This window comes from Neomonachus schauinslandi, chromosome 9 (assembly GCF_002201575.2).
Source record: "Neomonachus schauinslandi chromosome 9, ASM220157v2, whole genome shotgun sequence".
Lineage (NCBI taxonomy): Eukaryota > Metazoa > Chordata > Mammalia > Carnivora > Phocidae > Neomonachus > Neomonachus schauinslandi.
Window position 1 is genome coordinate 65,297,405 of NC_058411.1, and position 7,753 is coordinate 65,305,157.

Genomic DNA, 7,753 nt, shown 5'->3' on the forward strand with positions numbered 1-7,753 from the left:
AAGCAGACTCTGCACTGACCCCTAGCCCAATGCAGGGCTTAATCGCACAACCGTGAGATCATAACCTGAGCTGAAAACAAGAGTCCAATGCTTAACCGACTGTGCCACCCAGGTACCCCTGTAATTTGTCTTTTCATCCTCTTTTTTTTTTTTTTAAGATTTTATTTTATTTTTGACAGAGAGAGAGTGTGTACAAGCAGGGGAAGCAGCAGGCAGAGGGAGAGGGAGAAGCAGGCTCCCTGCCAAGCCAGGAGCCTGATGTGGGGCTCCATCCCAGGACCCTGAGATCATGACCTAAGCCGAAGGCAGACGTTTAACCATCTGAGCCACCCAGGCACCCCTCTTTTCATCCTCTTAATAGGGGTTTTTGCTTAACAGCATTTTTGATTTTGATGAAGTCCTATTTATTGATTATTTCTGTTATGGATCATTGCTATGGACTGAATATTGTATCCCCTAGCTCCCAAATTCATATGTTGAAGCCTCATCTCCAAGGTGATGGTATTTGGAGGTGGGGCCTTTAGGAGGCAATTACATTGTGAGAGAGGAGCCCTGATGAATGAGATTAGTGTCTTCCTAAGAAGAAACCCCAGAGAGCCAACTTTCTTCCTCTCCCTCTTTCCTCTCTCCTCTCTCTGTCTGATCTCCCCAAATGGGGGTACAAGGAGAAAATGGCCATCTATAAAGTAGGAAACTGGCCCTCACCAGCAGCTGACAATGCTGGCACCTTGATCTTGGATTTCCCTGCCTCTAGAACTGTGAGTAATGAATCTGTTGCTCAAGTCACCCAATCTATGGTATTCTGTTATAGCATCCTGGACTGACTGAGACAATCATGCTTTTGAGGTCATGTCTAAGAACTTTCTAAAATTATGGATTTAATTTCCTTAATAGTTAAAGGGTGATTCATTTACCCATTCTATTGAGTGAGTTGTGGTATTTGTTCTTTTTGAAAAATTGCTCCATTTCATCTAAGTTGTCAAGTTTATGTGTGTAGAGTTCTTTATGGTATTCACTTATCATTTTGAAGTCTGCAGAGTCTGTAGTGATATATCCTACTTCATTCCTGATATCAGAAATGTGTGGCTTCTTTCAATTCTTTGTCAGTTTTTCTAGAGGTTTTTTCATTTTTATTGATGTTTTTAAAGAGCTGAATTTTTGTTTTATTGATTTTCTCTATTTTTCTGTTTTCACCTTTATTAATTTCTGCTCTTTATTATTTCCTACCTTCTGCTTGCTTTGGGTTTGTTTCCTTTGTTTTCTGAGCTCTTGAGATGGTACTTAGATCATTGATTTGAGATTTTCATTTTTTCTATTATATGCTGTTAGTGCTATAAATTTCTCTGTCAGCATTGCTTTAGCTGTCTCCCACAAATTTTTTTTAATTTAATTTTATTATGTTATGTTAGTCACCATACATTACATCATTAGTTTTTGATGTAGTGTTCCATGGTTCATTGTTTGCATATAACACCCAGTGCTCCATTCAATAAGTGCCCTCCTTAATATCCATCACCGGGCTCCCACAAATTTTTATGTGTTGTATTTTTATTTTCATTTAGTTCAATGTATTTCTTGATTTCCCTCAAGACTTCCTCCTCAGTCCATTGTTTACTTAGAAGTGTACTGCTTAGTTTCTAACTGTTTTGAAATTTTCCCATTATTGTTCTGTAATTGATTTCTAGTTGAATTCCATTACATCAGAGAACACACTCTGTATGATTTAAATTCTTCTAAGTTTGTAGAGATTTGTTTTATTGCCCAGAATATGCTGTATTTTGATAAATGCCCACTGCATGTTTAAAAAGAAGGTGTATTCTGCTCATGTTGTGGGGAGTGTCCTATAAACTGTGAATTCAATGTTGTTGGTTGATGGTGGTGTTGATTTCGTCTATATACTTGCTGATTTTCCGTCTAGTTGTTTTATCATTTGTTGAGAGTGGGGTGTTGACATCTCCAACTCTAAGTGTGAATTTGTCTGTTTCTCCTTTCACTGCTATCAGTTGTCCCCCACCCCCATACTCACTTTGCAGTTGTTATGTTTGGGGCAAAGGGCAATCCATTTAGAATTGCAGTGATTTCTTGGTGGATTTACCCTTTCATCATTATGTAATGTCCCTCTCTGTCCCTAGCAGTTTTCTTCACTGAAGTCTACTTTAATTAATATTAATATAGGCACTTTGTTTTCATTAAAGTTTATATGGTATATCTTTTCCATCCTTTGATTTTCAGTCTTTCTGTAGTGTTATATTTGAAGTGAGTTTTTGTAGACAGCCTACACTGGGTTGTGATTTTTAATCCACCCTGCCAATCTCTGCTTTTTAATTAGTATGTTTAGAACATCTACATTTAATGTAATTATTGATGTATTAGGGTTTATATTTGCTATTTTATCTGTTTTCGGTTTATCCTGTTTTTCTTTTCTGTTTCTTATTTCTGCTTTTCTGTGTGTTACTTGAACATTTTTTTATAAATTTATTTTGATTTATTATCTGTAGTGTGTTTGAGTGTATATTTTTGTATAGTTTTTTTTTTTTTAGTGGTTGCATTAAGTTTTACATTGTATATACATAACTTATTATAGTATTCTGGCATCAACATTTTACCTATTCAGGTAAAGTGTAGTAATCTTATTTCCCTTTAAGGCCCTTTGCCTTCCATTGTTATAATTGTCTTAACTATTTCCTCTATACAGACCAAAAGTGACATCATACAATGTTATAATTTTTCTTTCAACTATCAAATCTAATTTTAAAAACTCAAAAGAAGGAAAGTGTATTGTATTTACTGTGTGTTTATTTTCCCATCATCCTTTCTTTCTTGTTTATGTTCCAAGTTTCCTTCTTTTATCATTTCCTTTCTGTTTCAACAACTTCCTTAGCCATTCTTTCAGGGTAGGTCTGCTGACAACACATTCACTTAAGTTCCCTTTTATCTGAGAATGTCTTAATTTTCCTGTTGTTCCTAAAGGATATTTTCACTGGATATAGAATTCTATGTTGACAGGTCTTTTCCTTCAACACTTAAACAATATTGTGGCTCTTTCTTCTAACCTCCACAGTTTCTGATGAGAAATCCCCTGTCATTTGAATTATTTCTCTTCTAGAGATGAGGTGGTATCTGTTGATTTTCTTTTCTTATTCAAGTAAGGATTTCCTGGTTCTTGTTTTGACAGTGACTTTTTAATTATAATCTAGACATTTTGGATCCTGTGTTATGAAATTCTGGATCTCATTTAAATCTTCTGTTTCAGCAGGTCTTCGCTGACACTGTGCAAGGAATGAAAGGGAGGTGCCACCTAATTACTGCCAGGTGGAGATGGAAACCCAATCCCTCTGTCAGTCTCTTTTGTCCCTCCAGTGAGGAGAATCACCTCATTGCTGAGTGGGTGTGGAATTTCAGGCTCCCCACTATGCCTCTGCTGAGACCATTCTAGCAGTAGGGGAAGGGGGATGCTTCATTACCACTGAGAGGAGGGGGAGTCTAGATTTATCATGTTCTCTCTACTGATTGGAGATTATTGACACCTGAAAGGATTGAAAGTCCACTTGGCTTTCTCTGATATCATCCCAGGGCAGAGCGCAGAGTGGTGGGGTGGTGTGGGTGGGGGTTGGGGGGAGGGTGTTGCCAATTATAGTGGGGTGATGAGAAGCAAAGTCTAGGCTTCCCTCTTAGCCTTTGAGGATGTGTGGGGGGGTCCAGTTTTTCCCATGGTGTTAGGCCGGAGTAGGGCAGTTATTGTCTCAAAATTTTCTGTCTTACTAGGTTTCCCCTCTCCTGATCCTTTGGCTGGAGAAAGCAGATTTTTTTAAGGGCTTTTTGTTTGCACTTATTGGTGTTTCTAGGTTGTAGGCTTCTCTAGGACCCAGCATAGGCATGTGAGACAAGAAGAAAACTTACTTCCGTGGTATTCCGTGAGTCTCAATGTCTCTAGTTGATTCATCTTCTCTTTACTTTTCAGAGTCTCCCCATGTTTCTTTAACATACAACATCCAGAGTTTTTAGTTCTACTTAGCAGTAAGAGTAGGGAAAATTGTATCTACTTCATGTTATCCGGAACTGGAAGCCCTTTAAATGTGATTTTAAATTTCTCTTTTTGTATATGTTTTATACCAGTCATATACCATTCATATAATTATATATATATTAAATTACAAATAAATATACAAACATATATCAAAAGTACATGTTCTCTCTCTCTCTCTCTCTCTTTTTTTTACAGTGGGGTGCATAGCCAAATGCAGATTGCAGACCACTGGTGTAATCAAAACAGCGTTGACTCATTCTTGGCTTGGCACTTTTACAAACTTGTGTGATTTGCAGCATTTCTTTTTTTCACCTCTAAAATGAAGCAATTTGGTAAGATGGTCTTTAATACCACTTCTACCTCTAATATTCTACAAACAATAACAGCTAGTATTCCTTCCAAAAGATATAAAATACCACGTGAAAATTGTTTCCCTTATTGGTGGTTTCTTTAAAGCATTTTTTAAATCCTGAAAAATATTCATTCCCTCAAGGACAAAATTTTATCCAATTTGATTATAATAACTTAATCAAGATTGATCTCATACATGTAATTGTTACTCAAAAACAGCAAAATAGATTTGATTAAAAAGACTCTATTATTCTAATTTTCTGTGAATTGTTAAGTTCAGGGTTGTATTATCTTATTAAGTAATTTAGTATTCTTCCTTGACATTTTTCAGTAATATACTCCCCTCCCACATTTTTCTGATGGAACCAAAAAGGTCAAAAATTGGAAAGGGAGGCTATTGTACTCTGTGCCAAGTGGTCCAGAAAAATAGACCATTGTCTTTTGTGCTCTGTATGTATACATAAAATACATTCACTCTACCCTCACACATTTCATGCTATTGTCTTCCTTAGCTAGTGCTGCTATAACAAAATATCCCAGACTAGACAGTTTAAGCAACAGAAATTTATTTTCTCACAGTTCTAGAGACTGGAAGTCCACCATCAACATGCTGACAGGACTGGTTTCTTTCAAGGCCTCTGTGGCTTGCAGATGCCCTTGCCCTTCTTGCTGCCTTTTCACATGGTCATCCCTCTCAGCACGCATGCTCCTAGCGTCTTTCCACGTTGTTTTAATTTCCTTATTCCGACACCAGGCAGATTGGATTAGGGCCCACCCTAACAGCCTCTTTTTAACTTAACAGCTCTGTCTCAAAATACAGTCACCTTCTGGGGTACCGAGGGTTAGGGTTTCAACATAGGAATTTTAGAGGGACATGATTCAACTCCTAATGGCCACATTCATCATTCTGCCATTAAAATATGAATTCTACAAGTTAAGATTTTGAGATGAGTCTCAGAAGGGCTATTTTACAGTGACCATAGCTTTATTTTGGCTAATACAGTGCACTGGAGTGTGTGTGTGTGTGTGTGTGTGTGTGTGAGTGTGGGTGTGTTTGGTATTTGTTCAGAAGAAGCTAGCCTTCTCTTGGTTGTTTCAAGGCTGTCGACTGCTAAAGTGCTTCACAGATATGCAGTTTAACAGTATCTATGAGTATGAATCAGTTAGAGATATTACACTGACATAATTTGGGGATGAACCAAGCAAATTTTCTAAGCCAAATAGAATAATGTTGTTTAATTAATTTTTAAACTAAAAACTGGATTATTTAATCAATTGTGTCATTACTCAATAAGCTGTAACTTTGTAGTTGTGGAATCATTATGTTGTATTCCTGAAACTAACATACCACTGTGTGTCAACTAGACTTTAATAAAAAAGAAAATACAAAAAATAAAAATAATCTGTAACTTTGTAAGTTTGAAAACTGCGATTGGTTTATGAAAATAGAAAATTTTCTTTTAACATATTTTGCAAAGTTTTAAAAATTAATTTTAAACATCCTTTATTCCATCTGAACCATGTGCTTATCATTTTTAAAGTACTATACTTTAACATTGAGAAAATTAGATTGGCACTTATATTTCTAGCCAATTAACAAAAAGTATGGTTGGGAAGTAGCAAAGCAAATACTTTACAATTTTGCTTGTCAGTGATATTTCATGAAGTTAATTAATTTCTGTCATAATAAAATACAGTAAAAAATGTATATATATTTATATTCTATTACTTACTTTCCAAATATAGCATACATCTCTGTTTTGATTTCTGACAGCAGAGCTGATGTTCTCCTGAGGTGTCAAATTTGATTTGAATATTCAATTAAAAAATCTATGATATGTCTTGCTAGTTAGAAAAACGTGTTTTTAGGTTTTATGTCAGTTTAAAGTAATTCACCATCATGAATTCTTTGAAATTTTGTGCATCGTTATATTATTCCATTTTAAAACCCTCTACATATAATCCTTATTAGCAGAGTCAATCCCTCCCACAATTTATTAGTCTTATTTTTTTTCTTGTAACTGTATTTCTAAATCTTTATTACAATTTATGAATATATTTTCTGCCCAAGTAATGATGCTATTTTTCACATTTAAAAAAAATGTGTCAGCAAAAAAATGAAATAAAATAAATGTTCAACTATAGGGAGTGACAAACCACATTCTAGAATATTCTGCAGCCATCCCAAATGTTTCTGAAGAATATTTAATGACTTCAGGAAAATGCTTGGTATGTTAAATTTAAAAATCAGATTAACAAACAATATTTTAATTTTATTTTTTATTTATATTTTTTAAAGATTTTATTTATTTGACAGAGAGGGAACACAAGCAGGGGGAGTGGGAGAGGGAGAAGCAGGCTTCCCACAGAGCAGGGAGCCCAATGCAGGACTCGATCCCAGGACCCTGGGATCATGACCTGAGCCCAAGGCAGACGCTTAACTGACTGAGCCACTCAGGTGCCCCTCAAACAATACTTTTAGTATGATTCGACACACACACACTCACATAGAAAAAAAATAGAAGATTAATAGTAACGCTGAGTTAGATTATAGTTTTTTTAATTTACATGTTATTTTTTCCTAATTTTTAAAATTAATATGTGTTCCTTTTATAATCAGGAAAATAACCGTACATGTTATTCCACAGCTGAGATGGTTGATTTTTGGGAAGCTAGGCCATTAGATTATGCTATCCATTTCTTGAAGACATTTCAAACTCAAGTCATTGACTCATTCAGTAAACAATTATTGAACTATTACCAAGTATCAGCCTCTAGTCTATGCCAGGTAATGGTTCTCTACCACATGAGGAGGGGTATGTGGAGATGGTTATAAAATGGTTCCCACAGGGTATAGGATGCATCAATACTATGTGATGGGTGCTAGGGTAATAGCGCTAAGAAAGTGCTATATCCGGACAGAGTAGCTAACTATGCGAATCGGATCTGACTAGATCACGAGGATAGCATTTATCTGAACCTCATTAAATGAGTCCCAAAAGGAAATGTCTTCATACTTAGAGCTGGTTACTGACTTGAGCTTTTGAACGGGGTGGATATAAAAGACTACTACCTTGAAAAAAATGTTTGCAAATTTTTAATCTTCAAAGTGGAGTTGAACAGTTTATTCAAAAAGCACATTAATAAGCATTTGCTGTGTACTGGAACTAAGGGATAGAAGGGTAAGACAAGAGTCTTGCTCTCAGGGAGCTCAGAATGGAAATCAAGAGTTTTTCCATGTCTTGTATAATATGGACATCTGTGATAATTTCATCTAAAAATTTTTTTTTAAATCAGACAATAAGAATTAGGAATTCATTGTTTTCCTTCTTTTGTTTTGCCTGTGAAGAAAGTTAAAGCCAAATGTTACAGCAG